Source organism: Palaemon carinicauda, chromosome 9 (genome assembly GCF_036898095.1).
Source record: "Palaemon carinicauda isolate YSFRI2023 chromosome 9, ASM3689809v2, whole genome shotgun sequence".
Lineage (NCBI taxonomy): Eukaryota > Metazoa > Arthropoda > Malacostraca > Decapoda > Palaemonidae > Palaemon > Palaemon carinicauda.
This window is the reverse complement of record NC_090733.1, coordinates 120,936,389-120,951,651: the sequence shown is the minus strand read 5'-3', so window position 1 is coordinate 120,951,651 and position 15,263 is coordinate 120,936,389. Positions and strand designations below refer to the sequence as shown.

At 50.3% G+C, this 15,263-nt stretch overlaps 1 long non-coding RNA gene across 1 annotated transcript in view; it reads right to left on the bottom strand.

The window, feature by feature from the left end:
• LOC137646861 (uncharacterized) overlaps nt 1-15,263 on the bottom strand; it is a 483,899-nt gene that overhangs the window by 467,912 nt on the left and 724 nt on the right. The window lies entirely within an intron of this gene.

Below are 15,263 nucleotides of genomic sequence, written 5' to 3'. Positions count from 1 at the left end.
GGGACAGGGCTGGCGGGCAAATGTGTGTAAATAACTAAGGTTTGTATGGTTAGGAAAAATACAAATTACTGTATCTCCGAATTTGTCATTTGTTCCGTAACCGAAATACAAACCACGCTATTTACATTGGGCGACTTACCCCTTAGGAAGAGTGGAAAGTCCCCAGCCTTACTGGCTTTGGCTTTACCCGGGGACTCTGAATCCGAGTGAGTAGCACTCGAGAAAAGGAGTTCCTGCACCTCACAAGTTCCTTGCTCCGCAAGGAACGTGTGGCCCACGTAAGTTGTGTGTGGAGGAAAGCGCGTGACTCGTCCTAGGAAGTTGACCTTGAGTTCTTTAGATAGGAATCTAGGCTAGGACGTTCCCAATACCACCTCGTCAGGGTATGGGGACGCGACAGTATTAAGCTTAATACTAGGATCACAAGGGAGCATGGTTTACCTGCAGAGGTTGAGGTCAACTATGCGGAGACCAGGATGCTGCTTTCCCCAAGAGAGGGGAGGATGAAGAAAGAAGTAAGGGCCAGACATACTCTTTCATTCACGCAGACTAAAACAGGGTAACAACGCCCTCAACCTACTGCTACTTGTCCATCAAGGGACCTGAGATTAGACCAGCTGTTGTGCAGCCACCACGGGGCCGATAGAAAAGGTATCGTGGCTCCTGTGGGTCACGTCCTGCAGGTAGTGGGCTGTGAAGGTCGTTCGACGCTTCCAGACCCCAGCTTGAAGCACCTGCGTCACAGAGAAGTTTCTCTTGAAGGCCAGGGACGTAGCGATGCCCCTGACGTCGTGTGCCCTAGGGCGACGTGACGGAGGAGGGTCCGGATTCAAGGCGTGGTGGATGACCCTTCGAATCCAAGCCGAGATGGTGTTCTTGGTGACCCTCCTCTTCGTCCTGCCTAAGCTAACAAACAATGCTTGCACGCGGGGACGAACTGCAGCTGTCCTCTTCAAGTAACGCCTCAGACTCCTCATTGGGCATAATAGCAGATGGTCTGGGTCGCTTGTTACAGAACGGAGACTCGTGACCCTGAAAGAGTCGAACCGTGGGTCCGGCACTCCAGGGTTCTGAGTCTTGGCAACAAACTCAGGGACGAACCTGAACGTTACCTCCCCCCATCCCCTTGAATGGGCGATGTCGTACGAGAGACCATGAAGTTCACTAACTCGTTTGGCAGAGGCCAACGCGAGTAGGAAAGCCGTCTTCCAAGTCAGGTGGCGATCAGAGGCCTGGCGTAATGGTTCGAAGGGAGGTCTCTTAAGAGCCCTGAGAACCCGAACCACGTTCCATGGAGGAGGTCTCACTTCCGACTGAGGGCAGGTAAGCTCATAGCTACGTATGAGTAGAGAGAGTTCCAGCGAGGAAGAAATGTCTACTCCTTTCAGCCTAAAAGCCAGGCTTAAGGCTGAGCGATAGCCTTTCACCGCCGAGACCGAAAGGCGCACTTCCTCCCGCAAATAAACGAGAAACTCCGCTATTGCCGGAATACTGTAGTGGCATCGAGTGGAGAGATACCCCTCCCACGCCACCAACCACAGAAGACTCTCCACTTCGCCTGGTAGACTCCCTCAAGAGGACTTTCGCAGGTGCCGAATCATTCTCTCCGCAACCTGTTGCGAAAAGCCTCTCTCCGTAAAGAGACGCTGGATAGTCTCCAGGCGTGAAGCCGAAGCGAGGCTACGGCTTTGTGGAAGATTTTGCAATGTGGCTGTCTGAGTAGCTCGTGTCGTGGGGGAAGCTCTCTCGGGAGCTCCGTCAGGAGCTGCAGAAGGTCCGGGAACCATTCCGCGTGATGCCATAACGGAGCTATCAGAGTCATAGACAGGTTGACTGATAGTCTGGTCCTGTTGAGCACCCTTCTCATCAGACAGAACGGTGGGAAGGCATACACGTCGATGTTGTCCCACCGTTGCTGGAAAGCATCTTGCCAGAGACTTGGGGTCCGGGACTGGGGAGCAGTACAGGGGCAGCTTGAAATTCAAGGCTGTCGCGAACAGATCCACCGTCGGGGAACCCCACAATGTCAGGACTTTGTTGGCTATCTGAGGATCCAAAGACCACTCGGTACTCACTATCTGCGAAGCCCTGCTCAGACTGTCGGCGAGCACATTTCTCTTGCCAGGAATGAAGCGAGCTGATAGTGTTATCGAGTGGACTTCGGTCCACCTCAGAATCTCTACTGCAAGATGGGATAGCTGATGTGAAAAAGTACCTCCCTGCTTGTTGATATAAGCCACTACCGTGGTGTTGTCGCTCATCACCACCACGGAGTGACCCGCCAGGGTCCGTTGGAACTGTTGAAGAGCCAGGATATGGCCTTCATCTCTAGCAGGTTGATGTGCAGGTACTTTTCTGATTCTGACCAAAGGCCTGAGGTCCTCTGGTTCAGAATGTGGGGCCCCACCCTTCTTTTGACGCGTCCGAAAACAGCGTCAATTCCAGGGGAAGGACGAGAAGATCCACTCCCTTTCACAGGTTCTCGTTGACCAGCCACCAACGCAGGTCCGCCTGTTCCGAGGGTCCTATCGGGACCAGAAAGTCCGGGTAATTGGATCCTTGACTCCACCAGGACTTGAGCCGCCATTGCAGGGATCTTATCCTGAGATGGCTGTTTGGAACCAGACGGGCCAGGGAGGCTAGGTGACCTAAAAGACGCAACCACGATTGGGCTGGAAGCTCTTCCCGCCTGAGGAAGGGTTCTGCCACCCTCCTCAGCCTTGCTATCCTGTCGTCTGATGGCTGCAGAGAGGACTTCTCGAGATTTACCAAGATCCCCAGATCTTGGCAAAGTCCCAGGAGCCTGTCTCGGTGTCGAAGAAGGGTCGACTCCGAGTCTGCTAGGATCAGCCAGTCGTCCAGATATCGGAGGAGACGGATGCCGTTCCTGTGAGCCCAAGACGAAATCAGGGTAAACACTCTGGTGAACACCTGAGGTGCTGTGGAGAGACTGAAGCACAGCACCTTGAACTGGTAGGTCTTGCTGTCTAGGCTGAATCTCAAGTACTTCCTGGAAGACGGATGGATTGGGATCTGGAAGTACGCGTCCTTCAGATCCAGTGTGCACATTTAGTCTTGTGGTCTCACCGCAAGTCTGACCGTGTCCGCTGTCTCCATGCTGAATGGAGTTTGCTTGACAAACTTATTCAGAGCTGAGAGGTCGATGACAGGTCTCCAGCCTCCAGACGCCTTCTTTACAAGAAAGAGTCGACTGAAGAAGCCTGGGGAGCCGTCGACGACCTCCTGGAGACCATCCTTCTTGAGCATGGTCTCGACTTCTGCCCGAAGGGCTAGCCCCTTTGCCGATCCCCTGGCATAGGAGCTCAATGACACTGGATCCGCTGTCAGGGGAGGTTGAGATGTCATGAATGGGACGCAATAACCTTCGCCGATCACGAAGACCGTCCAAGAATCGGCCCCATGTTGCTGCCACCTGTGCACGCAACTTTGAAGGCATCCCCCCACAGGTGGACACGCGGGGGGACTGCCACTCCTAGCGTTTACGGCCGCGGCCGCTCCCCCTAGGAGTCTTGCCTCCCCTGGAGGACTTACCGCCCCTCTTGTCCTTGACAGGAAAGGGCTGGGGCTTAGACACCACTTTCTTAGCTGCCGGCGCCTGCTTCGGTGTCCTGCGAGGCTGCTACTGATGTTGCTGCAGAGCTGGAGGCTTGTAGGGCCGAGATGTAAGGGCCCTTTGGAGGAGAGAGTCCTGGCTAGACTTCCTCCACCTCTCAGCTGTGCGTTCCATATCCTGGGGCTCAAACAAACTTCCCCCAAGGATGGAGGAGTGTCTGAGCCTGCAGACATCCACGGCGGGGACCTTCGGGTGGATCTTCTCGGTCACCGCATCACGACGCTTCAGCACAGAGTTGGCCCACAGGTTGGTAACCTGATGTGCCAAGAACTCGATGGAGCAAGTGCCCGAGAGGAGGAAGGTCTCCAGGGCCTTCCTATTGCTCTTCTTAGACAGATCTTCGGAGCGCAATAAGATGCCCAGAGAACCCAGCCAGACATCCAGCCACGAAGTGGCCTGCATGGCGCACTTCGCGACCTTCTCCTGGCTCAGGATCTCCGACGCCGAGAATGTCACCTGCCGGGCGGAGAGCTTCTCAAGTGGAACTCCCCTAGTAAGCTCTTCCACCGAATGGTGGAGGGGAAGAGCGAGGCTAGACTCCCCCATGATCTCAAAATACCTCCTCTCCTGTAAACGAGGAGGTGGGAGGAGTCTGTTTCCGGCAGAGGAACGACTGGAGGAGGCGAGGTCTGCGAACTGAGTGTTGGCCCTGCCTCTGGCACTCTTCACCCCCTGGGACCAGGGCAGGGCCGCACTGGCCTTTGAGGGCTTCTGAGTTCCATAGACCTGATCCAGTACCGTGTCCTTGCCCTCACGAGGGGCGATCTCCGGGTCCTTGAACCTGTTGAGCTGCCTCATCAGGCTCAAGACCTGCCAAAAGGCATGCTCTGACTCGTGCTGCTCTCCTCCCTGCGGACTGGCAGCTAAGTCTCCTGTCCCCGGAAGCTCTTCCTGGGGAGACACGTGGACGTTCTCCCGGGGTCTGGCTGCTTCCTGACGAATTCACGAAGAGGACTTCGGAATTGTCTTTGAGTCCTTGGGTTTCCTCCTGGGCGGGATACAAGACTCCAGCAAAGAGGTCTGGAAGGTACCTTCCACGCGAGACGATTCCCTTCCACGAGGAGACTCCACCCTTGGTGCCGAGGGAGAGACCGCCGCCTCGCTGGATTCTCCTGAGGACGGAAAGGCCTCGTCCACAGGAGAAGGAGAAAACGACTGCAAAGGGGACGGAGCCTACCTGGCAGACCTCTAAGGAACCAACTTCTCCCTGGGAGAAGTCACCACGAAGTCCACTCCTCTCCTCTTCAGCGGGGGCGAGGCCGTCTTTGGCTTGAGTCCTAGATCGGCGAGTGCCGGCTTCATAGCCTTCACTAACGCACGCATCAGAGGACCAAACCAGGACTGCCAAGATACGGACACAGAGTCCGTAATTCCCGCTGGAGGGAAGGAGATCGCCTGACCCTTCGTAGTGGACGCAACTGGGCCTACCTGCAAAAAAGAAGGGGAAGAAAGTTGCCTTGACCTCTCCGACGATTCTTCCTTGTCCTGCGAGAGAGACCTGCGCTTGCGCGGAGGTGATCCTGACTGCAACCTGGAAACACGCATCCCTGCTGCCGCCACGAGCTGCGGAACCCGACGAGAACGGGGGTTGCGTTGGGGGTCGCGCTCGCGCGGGGGAGTTACCAATGGATCGCGCGCGAAGGGCTGCTGGAGCGCGGGCGCGTAGTCGCGCGGAGATGAACGAGCGCGGGAGCAATCGCGCGCGGGCGACCTGTGACGCGTGGGCGAGCGATGGCGAGTCAGCGAACGATAGCGCGTTGGTGAACGCTGGCGCGCAGGCGAGCGATGGCGCGTTGGAAAGCGATGGCGCGTAGAACGCACAGGCGAACGACCAAACGTGGGCGAGCTGATCGCAAGAGACCTATGTCTGCCAAGATCCAGGTGGCGCTGACGCGTAGGAGAGCGCTTGTGCGCAGGCGATAGATCGCGCGGGCGGTCAGGAGATCGCCGGGACTCAGGGGAGCGCTGACGCGCTGGAGATCGCTGACGCGCAGGAGGTCACCGACGTGCTGGAGATCGCTGATGCATTGGAGATCGCTGATGCGTTGGAGATCGCTGATGCGTTGGAGATCGCTGATGCGTTGGAGATCGCTGACTCGCTGGAGATCGCTGGCGCGCAGGAAGACGACGCGGGGCAAGTGGCGCGACGCGCAAAGGCGAACGCTCGCGGACGGGCTCAGGAAGAGAAGGCGCGTGGGTGTGCCGGAACTCTGCATGTACGCGCAGGAGACCGTGCGCGTTGCTGCGCAGGAGAAGGATGACGAGCAGGAACGCATAGGCGATGAAGAGTTAAATCCTTGCCCGCGTCCAGATCCGGAGATCTAGGGCGCGTGGGCGAGCGTGGGTGCGCAGGGCACGTGTCAGGAACTGGATGCGCAGGTGCGCGCTGACGAGCAGGAGATCTTGTGCGCTCAGGTGACCGTTGGCGCGCTGGGCGCGTAACAGGAACGTGAGGTTGTATGTTGTCCACAGGAGAGCGCTGGCGAGCAGGGGGGGCGTTGACCATCAGGAGAGCGTTGGCGATCAGGAGAGCGCTGACGAACAGGAGAGCGCTGGCGAGGCGAGTCAGGAGACTGCAAAGATGGAGAGCGCTTACGCGCTACTACGCGCAGGAGGGCGCGCAGGGAAACCCTGACGCGCAAGGGAAGCCCCCACACCGTGGGAGACATCCCTTTGCCCCGAAGGGACCGATGCCCGTAGGCTGACGAGTTCAGGAGTCTGCTGGCCATCTGCGCAGGAGGTGGAAGGTATGGCAGGCGTAGGAGATCGCGAACAATCTCCGGAGAGGTATAAGGACGTGGCTGCTACAGTCTGCTCCCGGCGAGGAGGATCCTCATCGGAGGACGGAGGAGGAGACGACTAGAAGAGGCGCCTCTTGACTCCCTTATAGGGAGACGGGAGGCCCCTGCGACGAAGAGGACGACGAGCCTTACGGTGAAGGCGGCCACGAGGAGGTCATCAGGATCGTCGGTCCTCCGAAGAGGAATCTCAGTCAGAGGGCTCCCCCGAGGGGGAGACGTAGCCGCAGGAGAGACCGTGGGACCCACCTTCCCCTTCGAAGGATGTTCGGAAGGGGGAGGAGAGCCTTCAGCAACGTCAGCAACATCAGGAGCCGCAGAGGTTTGACCAGACCCGTCGGAAGCCTCTGCCACCACGACGTCAACAATAGACAGAGGATCTACCTCTGCTATCACCGGCGACTGCTTGACAGCGGCCCCCAACTGGATAAGGTCAAACGGGGCTTCCTTGGAGGGCAGGCCCTTAAGCCCCAAGGAAGCCCAAAGCTGAAAAAAATCATCGTTAGAAACAGAGTTATCAACGTTATCAAAATCCTCCCCCGGGGGAGGAGGGGCAGCTGCCCCGCTATGGGAGGCGACGCCCTCTCCCGCACCCCGAGTTCAGGAAACAAAACAAGGGTCTGCGCTACCACTCGGAGGCCTCTCATGAGAGGCCGGTCGAGTGGGAGCTTCGGAGGAGGTTTGGGCGGCGGAAGAGTCCCTGGAGCCTTCCTCCTTCAAGGCAACCCCTGAAGGAGAACGGTCTCTCTTGGACTTCTTCTTACACCGGCGGGCAAACCTCTCCCACTGGGAGGCAGACCACTCCCTACACTCACTACACGTATTTCCCGTCACACCGTCGGCCTCGACACTGCGGGCAAAGGGTGTGAGGATCGGTATTCACCGCCGACATGAAGGTACCGCAAGGGCGGCCGGCGATCCCAGGGCACTTGCGCATGATGAATACCAAAGGGCGAGGCCAACTTCCAAACACACAGCTGAGGAAAAGCAAAGAAAAAGATTAAGGCTGTCAACGAGGACGATAGACACGTCTGCACATCGTCCGAGCCAAAAGTGAAGTGGGACAAATCACCGGTGTGTGGGGGAGGAGAGGTAGCAAGCTACCCCTTCCCCCGCTGACTAGCGCGGGGGTAGTTAACCCTCGTTAAAATCTATTGGCTCGTCAATTTCAGCTACGCCGAAAGTAAACCCAATGTAAATAGCGTGGTTTGTATTTCGGTTACGGAACAAATAATGTTTAATGACTTTAATGAAAACTTGATTAATATATATCTAGAATCTAAATGGACAATTTAAGATGAAATGTAGTCAAATCATCCAAGATAAAGATGAGTAAAGTGCTATGCATGCATAAACAGGTCTTGGTCTTAAAACTTGACCTTTGAAAACCTCCAAAAACCACGAGCCAATAGTAATACATTTTCTACTGCTACAGCATTTTCATTTGGGGCACAGTGCTCAGTGGGTGGAGCTACTGTGTATGTATGTGAAAATTGTCACAGTATGCAGTGGGGAGAAGTTAAGTTGAGGGGAAACAAACATAAAGAGAGCTAAGCCGCTGACATGGGAAACATCAACAAACAACTTAGAAAATATCATACTGTAATTTGACTATTATTTTTTCTCTTACTATGCACTTGCACAGATAACATTTTGAGAAAAAATTTTTGTTTTCACATGCTTTACCCACGAAAAGTATAAATTAGAATGTAGAAGGTAGGTGGAGCAAAAAGAAGTTTATCTCATGAATGTGCAGCGCACATCAACCATATAGGCCTAAGTCATTGTTTCGGTCAACCATGCAGGCCTAGGTCATTGTTTTAGTAATCTTGCACTTTTAGATGAGCAACAACTGCTATATGATGAACGGTGTGTTAGAAACATAATCAATGACTAAGATAAATGAAATTACTCTAAATTTCAAAATAGATCATAACTCGCATGAGGAGACGTCCTCTTGCGACGGCAAGCATGCTGAAACTGAAGAAGAGGGAGGGAGGTGGGTGTTGCCTAATTACTTGGGATCTCTTAATTGGTACAAAAAGCCAAGTACTGTATTGATTGGAGTATATTATAAAAAACTAAAAAGCTCTCACAAGTGATCCCAAACAACACCTGCATCAGTTTCCGTAAGTAAATGATGGGTATACATGTAGACAATGAAATAGTGGTCAAATTTTAGTCGATTAATATATAAGTTATTATACCTTAGTCCCATCAGTCATAGCCTACAGAGAAACATGCCTAATTCTTATACAATAGTGAATTCCATTTTACTAGAGATTGAAGTTATAACATATTTGCTGTTAAAAAAGAAGCATATATATACAGGTAGCCTAAATAAATATTCTAGCAAAACTTATAATGGTCTTTATAACATCCCTTCGATTCCTCTGCCTTACCTCTGTTCCTCATCATTTATTGCAGTTTGCTGTCCAACTTCTTACACATACATAAAAAATCCTCAAGCCGTCATTTTCAGTCATGAGTTTCATGATCGACAGTTGTAAACTTAACCAGTGCAACACTAGGTCTTATTTCATGCAATAATCAAGAAACTTTGACAATTTTATATACTAATTGTTTTAAATATGTTAATTAATTATGCAAAAGTTTGTACGCCTAAAACACTTGTAGGGTAATTTAAGGCTTCCCCAAGTGCCGATCGTTCCGATGCTATTGCTACCCTTCACACGGAAACCTCAGACTACGACTAGTAAAGTAAGACTATCCAGTACTGTATTGTATCTTTATTCGCTTAGACTTCTTCTTCCTGCGCCCGAACCTCTCCCACTGGGAGGCAGGCCATACCCGACACTCAACACAGGTGTCATCCCGTGAACACCCGATGTCCCCAGCAAGAAGGCACAGGAGGTGAAGGCCCGTCTCAACAGACGATATGAAGGTACCGCAGGTGCGGCCTCACGACCAGGTCATATCCGCATAACGGAACAGCAAACACACACACACACACCTGCACACAAGAAAAAGAAAAAGCAAATAGTCAAGGCAAGTCTTTAATTTACGGGAGAGATGTGCCGGCACGTCTACACTCTACCAAGCCAAGAATAAAAGTAGTTACTCAGCCGACGGATGTGAGTGAGCGGGGTAGCCAGTCCACCCCACCCCGCACCCGCTATCTAGCGGATGGAGGTAGTTATACCCCACTCAAATTGTCTTGGCTAGTTTTCAGCACTGCTGGAAAGTTAATACCCCTATAAATAGCGAAGGGTTTGTGTTTGCGTAGGAATAAATATACTATGGTACCTTAAATAGTGACCCATGTGGGTGGCGTGCGCAGCAGATCCATGTACCACTTGCCAGACCAGAGGACCAGTAATATTATACTTATTTCGCGAGCCATGTTTGAGTAAAAACTATTAGAAGGGCCATGTCCACGTTAAAAATTCAGTAAATGCTTCTCAAGAGAAAACGGTGCAAGAGAGAAGTAGCTCTGCCGTAATTCCTCTTCAGGTATTGCTTCACTCTTACTCTGCATGAAAGATCACTTTTATTTTAGTTTTTCTTTTATTTTGTTAGGTTCTGCTGTTACTATCTTCCGTAAATCGTTAAGTTTTCATTCAATCCCACCCAAAAACCCTAATTCCAGCCTGAGGGTCCCCATTACTATTGGGGTATGTAGGATGGCGGTAATTGGAAAACAATAGTTTTGCATAAGATAACAATAAAAAAAAACGAACAAAAAAGTTTTTTCATATCAAAGTGGCTAGGTGGACTGCTAAAATTTTACCCATCCATGACCTCTTGCCATAAAGGAGCAAAGGCCATTTGAGGAACATGAAACAGGTAATTATACTTTAACTTCATGCTAATTACACAAACCAATTAGTTATATCATATTTCTTAAGCATTTCTGACCATCACTATTGCCGCTAATCATTTGTTAGTTGGTTTTTCCCCGATTCCCCACATAACCTAACCTAACCTAACTGTAAGGACATCGTCTTACCCGCCGTGTTTCCTCCCCCTGAACTCTTTTCTGTATATTGTAACTTTATTCTTTATTCCACACAGTGGATTTTTGTACAACAATGTTGCGTTCTTCGAGAGCTTTATATCCATGTATAATATTGTATATTTCATTAGGCTACCACCTCGATATTTTATATTTATATTTGAATCAAAACACAAATGATTGTGGCGGTTAGAAAGGTTTCCCTCCCGGGATACTTATCCGTCCGCACTCTATAATGTAGTGACCGTTGCATGTTCAATAAATTGTCAGTCTCTCTCTGCTTGTCTTGTTGTCCTCACAATTGCTGACCCCGGAGATGTTGGAAACACAAAGCAGTTTTGGCTTGCCATTAACGGACTAATTATGGCTGCATTTCCTTCGTATATCTCCTTTTGCCATTAACGTTTAACGACATCTTTTGGCTTTATCCCAATTAGTTTCATGAGGCAGCAACGATGAGTATATCGGACATAACCAGCTCACGCCCTTGGCCCGATGCATCAACTGACCACGACGATGCCGTCCAGCCCATCGTGCCAAGCAACCACTTAGCTGCGCCCAAAGTCAAGCTGCCACCATTCTCACAACACAACACAGCCTCCTGGTTTCTGAGGGCAGACGTACTCTTCAGAGTGGCCAAGCTAAACGACCCCTGCGCCAAAGCTGACATCGTTCTGACCTCCATCCCTGAGAAGCTATTTGACAAGATCTCCCCATGGCTCGACGCCCACTCCGGTCAGGTATCCTACGACGACCTATGACCCAAACTAATCAATATATACTCGCTTTCCATCTCGGCAAGGGCACAGAAGGTCCTTGATCTCAGTAATAGACCTATGGGCGACACCTCTCCCGTAGAAGCATGGGATGAACTGGCTGGAATTCTCATGCTGCCAGAAACCGACGACGACAAGAGATAAGCCCATCTCGTGAAATATTCCTCCAACGCCTCCCGCAGGACGTGAGAGCCCAGCTCACCAACACCGACAGCCAGCCGATGAACAACCTGTCAAGGGCACAGAAATTATACGAAGCCTCCAAGGTCTCCCGCCTTGGCACATCATCCTCCTTCAGCTGCTCATCCCTCGACTCCTCGGCGGTGCCCTCTGCTGACGACGACGAAATTCTCGCCCTGATGAAGAAGAAACCTCCGCAGCCAATGCAGCAGAACCATAGATCGAACCCGACTTGGTGTTTCTACCACCAGCAGCTTGAGGGCAATGCAATGAAGTGCAGGCCCCCTGCAAGTTCCCGAAGAAATTTTGACGCCAAACACCGCCGACATCAACCGTAGCCACAGTAGAAGATCACGGCAAGATCGGATTCTACATCCTCGACGCCGTATCCAACCGTAGGCTTATGGTCGATACCGGCTGTATGCAATCAACATTCCCTCCCTCACAGGCCGACCTAAACCAGGCGCCTAGCAGTGACGGCCCCTCACTTATCGCCGCCAACGGACCTCTCATACGGTGTTATGGGACTAGGGTGCTTAACATCTCAATCATGGGCCGATTTTACTCTTGGCCCTTCGCCATCGCTGACATCAGACACCCTCTCCTGGGCGCTGACTTCCTAGCTCACCATGGCCTCCTCGTCGACGTCGCCGGGAAACACCTCATCGACACCAGAACATACCGAACCCGCCCACTACGAGTTGGTCCAGGTATCACACCAATCTCCGCCGTCGTAGCGCAGCCCTACGCCGCCTCCTTCAGGAGTTTCAAGCCGGAACTTAGACAGTCACCGGGATCCCCCTCCAAGCATGGGGTCTACCACCACATAAACACAACGGGACCTCCCACGCACACCAAGTTCCGCCGCAGAAGCTGAAAGATGACAAACGTACCTTCGAAGACATGGAACGGATGGGCATATGCAAGAAGGCGTCCAGCCCTTGGGCATCTCCGCTCCACATGGTAAAGAAACCGGACGGAACATGGAGGCCCTGCGGTAACCTCATCACAACGCCAGACCGAATATGCAAAACCTCACCAGCGCCCCTCATGGGGCAAAGATCTTTACTAAGATGGACCTGCTCAAATCATACTTTCAAGTTCCTGTGTTCCCAGAGGACGTACCTAAGACCGCCATCATAACGCCGTGCAGCTCCTACACATTCTCATACTCAACCTACGGCCTACTTAACGCAGGGGCCACCTTTCTACGACTGATGGATAGCATCCTCAGGGACCTGCCATTCTGCGTCTGCTACGTGGACGACATCTTAATCTACTCCAGGACGAAAGAGGAACACTGGAAACACGTCCGCGCCGTGCTGAAACGCCTTCAGGAGAACGGTTTGATCGTGCATTTCGACAAGTGCACATTCGGCGCCGAGAAGGTGTACATCCTCGGACATCAAATATCCGCAGCGGGCGTGAAGTCCACATCGACCAAGGCGGACGCCGTGAAAACCTTCCCAACCCCAACGACCATCCGGCAACTTCAGAGATTTTGGGGATGGTAAACTACTATTGTCGCTTGAACCCCAACATCGCCCACATCCTGACTCCCCTTAACGACGTCCTGAAGGGAAAAGGCAAGAAGCTCGTTTGGGGTCACCTGCAGCAACACGCCTTTGACAGGACAAAGGCAGCCCTCACCGAAGCCACCACCCTGGGATACCATGACGACAGTGCCCCCCTGAAATTGAACACCGACGCCAGCAACGTCGCCTGCAGTGCTTCCTTCGAACAGATCGTCAACGGTTACCCGCAGCCCTTGGCCTTCTTCAGCAAGAAACTCAAACCCGCGGAAACAAGGTACAGCATGTTCAACAGGGAGCTCCTCGCCGTCTACCTCGCTGTCCGCCACTTCAGATACATGCTTGAAGGAACGCCCTTTACCATTACAACGGACCACCAGCCCCTGATCGACGCTTTCACGAAGACTTCGGATGCATGGTCTTCTCGCGAGTTGAAAGACAATTAAATGTAACTAAGAAAGTAATATCAGCGAATCTTAATTCCTTTATTAACTAAAACAAATATTGATACAAACACAATCGTGTGCGTATGCACAAACACGCACACAGGTGTAGGAATTACTACGCAGTAGGAGACAGACGATCGGGGAGGAGGTAGCGATGGTGACTGCGATAACATACCGTAACTCATCACTGAAAGTGATGAAAATTAAAAATCAAAAAGAAAAAAAATGTAAAAAAAAATATGAAATATCTAAAAAAAAAAAAAAAATATATAAATAAGCTAAGTTAGATTAAAGTTTCCGTTGTATAAAGTACGGTACAGTATCGCAGTCACCATCTCTACCTCCTCGCCGATCGTGTCTCCTCCTGCGTAGGAATTCCTACACCTGTGTGTGTGTATGCATACGCACACGAGTGTACAGTATTTGTATCTATATTTGTTTTAGTTAATAAAGGAATTCAGATTCGCTGATATTGCTTTTTTAGTTAAATTTAATTGTCTTTCAACTCGTTGACGCTGTTATAAATCAAATGTACACAACACATTTCTCTCTCTCTCTCTCTCTCACAAAAAAATTAATAGACGTCTCTAACACTAACAGTCAAGGAGAACAAGAGAGAGAATTTATTTAAAGAACATGTTAATGCTTTGTTTAGAGAGAAACAGAAATAGAGAGGGGACTTTTTTGAAGTCACCATCTCTACCTTCTTGCCAATCGTCCGTCTCTTCCTGCGTAGGAATTCCTGCACCTACGTTAGCCTGTCTCTAAGGTAAAGAGACAATAAAAACACATTTTTTATTTATTATTTCTTTATAATTATCTTTTTTACATCTTTCCTTCATATTATGCAATTATGTTATTGTTATGTGTAATTATATGTAGCAATTTACTAAGGAGTTATCATAGGTTTTTGGGCTGTGGAACGAATTATACAAATTACAGTGTATTCTTATGGGAATATTTGCTCCAACATACGACTGTTTTAACATACGAAGCAGTTTCTGGAACGAATTAAGATCGTATGTAGAGGTTCTACTGTATATGGAAAAATGCTTCAAAATACAAGATAATATTACCGTACCATTGCTAACGTTAGCAATGACATCGTAACGTTGGCAACGCTGTGTAACATTGGTAACGTTGCTAATGTTAGCGTTCGCAGTACATACATTAGTGAAGAGACACGGAATTTGAACAAGTCATAATATATATTTAAACATTTTAACACAATATATAACAAAAGATGGTAAACGACCAGGAGAAGGCCGCACTCGTTTTTCAAGTATTAACGACAAAAAACGACCAGATTGGTGTTGCACATCGCATAGAAACATGAGGAAATGAATAAAAAAGAAACTAAGACTTACTCTTACACACAATTATGGGGGACCCCAGTGGGAAGCGGGGTTTTTGGGTGGGGGGAGGAGGAAGAAAGTGATTTTCGGGGCACCACCGAACCTAATACAACCACCTAACCTAACCTAGGGCCCTGTACCCCTACCTAGGCCTGGCAGGGGGGGGGGCTCCCCCCTTAACGCCACAGTGATTTTTGGGGCACTACCAAACCTAATAGCACAACCAAACATGTAAGACGTCATAGTGGACTAGTTTATCTGCGGATAGTTACTGGGCTCATTTGAGCTAAAAACAAGACACAGTCAACAATAACAACAGACTTAGAAAAATTCTTGAAGACAAGAGTAGCGTGAGTTTGATCGTCGATATTTCGACTGTTATTGAATTACACTAAATTAGCTCACTCGTATACCACTATTTACATACATTCCTACACATTCTAGTAAAAATACATTGAATATCGCTAATAGACATTATATTTAAACATTTTAATAAAAAATATATGTTTTCCTGTAGAAAATAATATGATTTATCCAGTTTTCACTTTCATTTCATCCCTAATAAC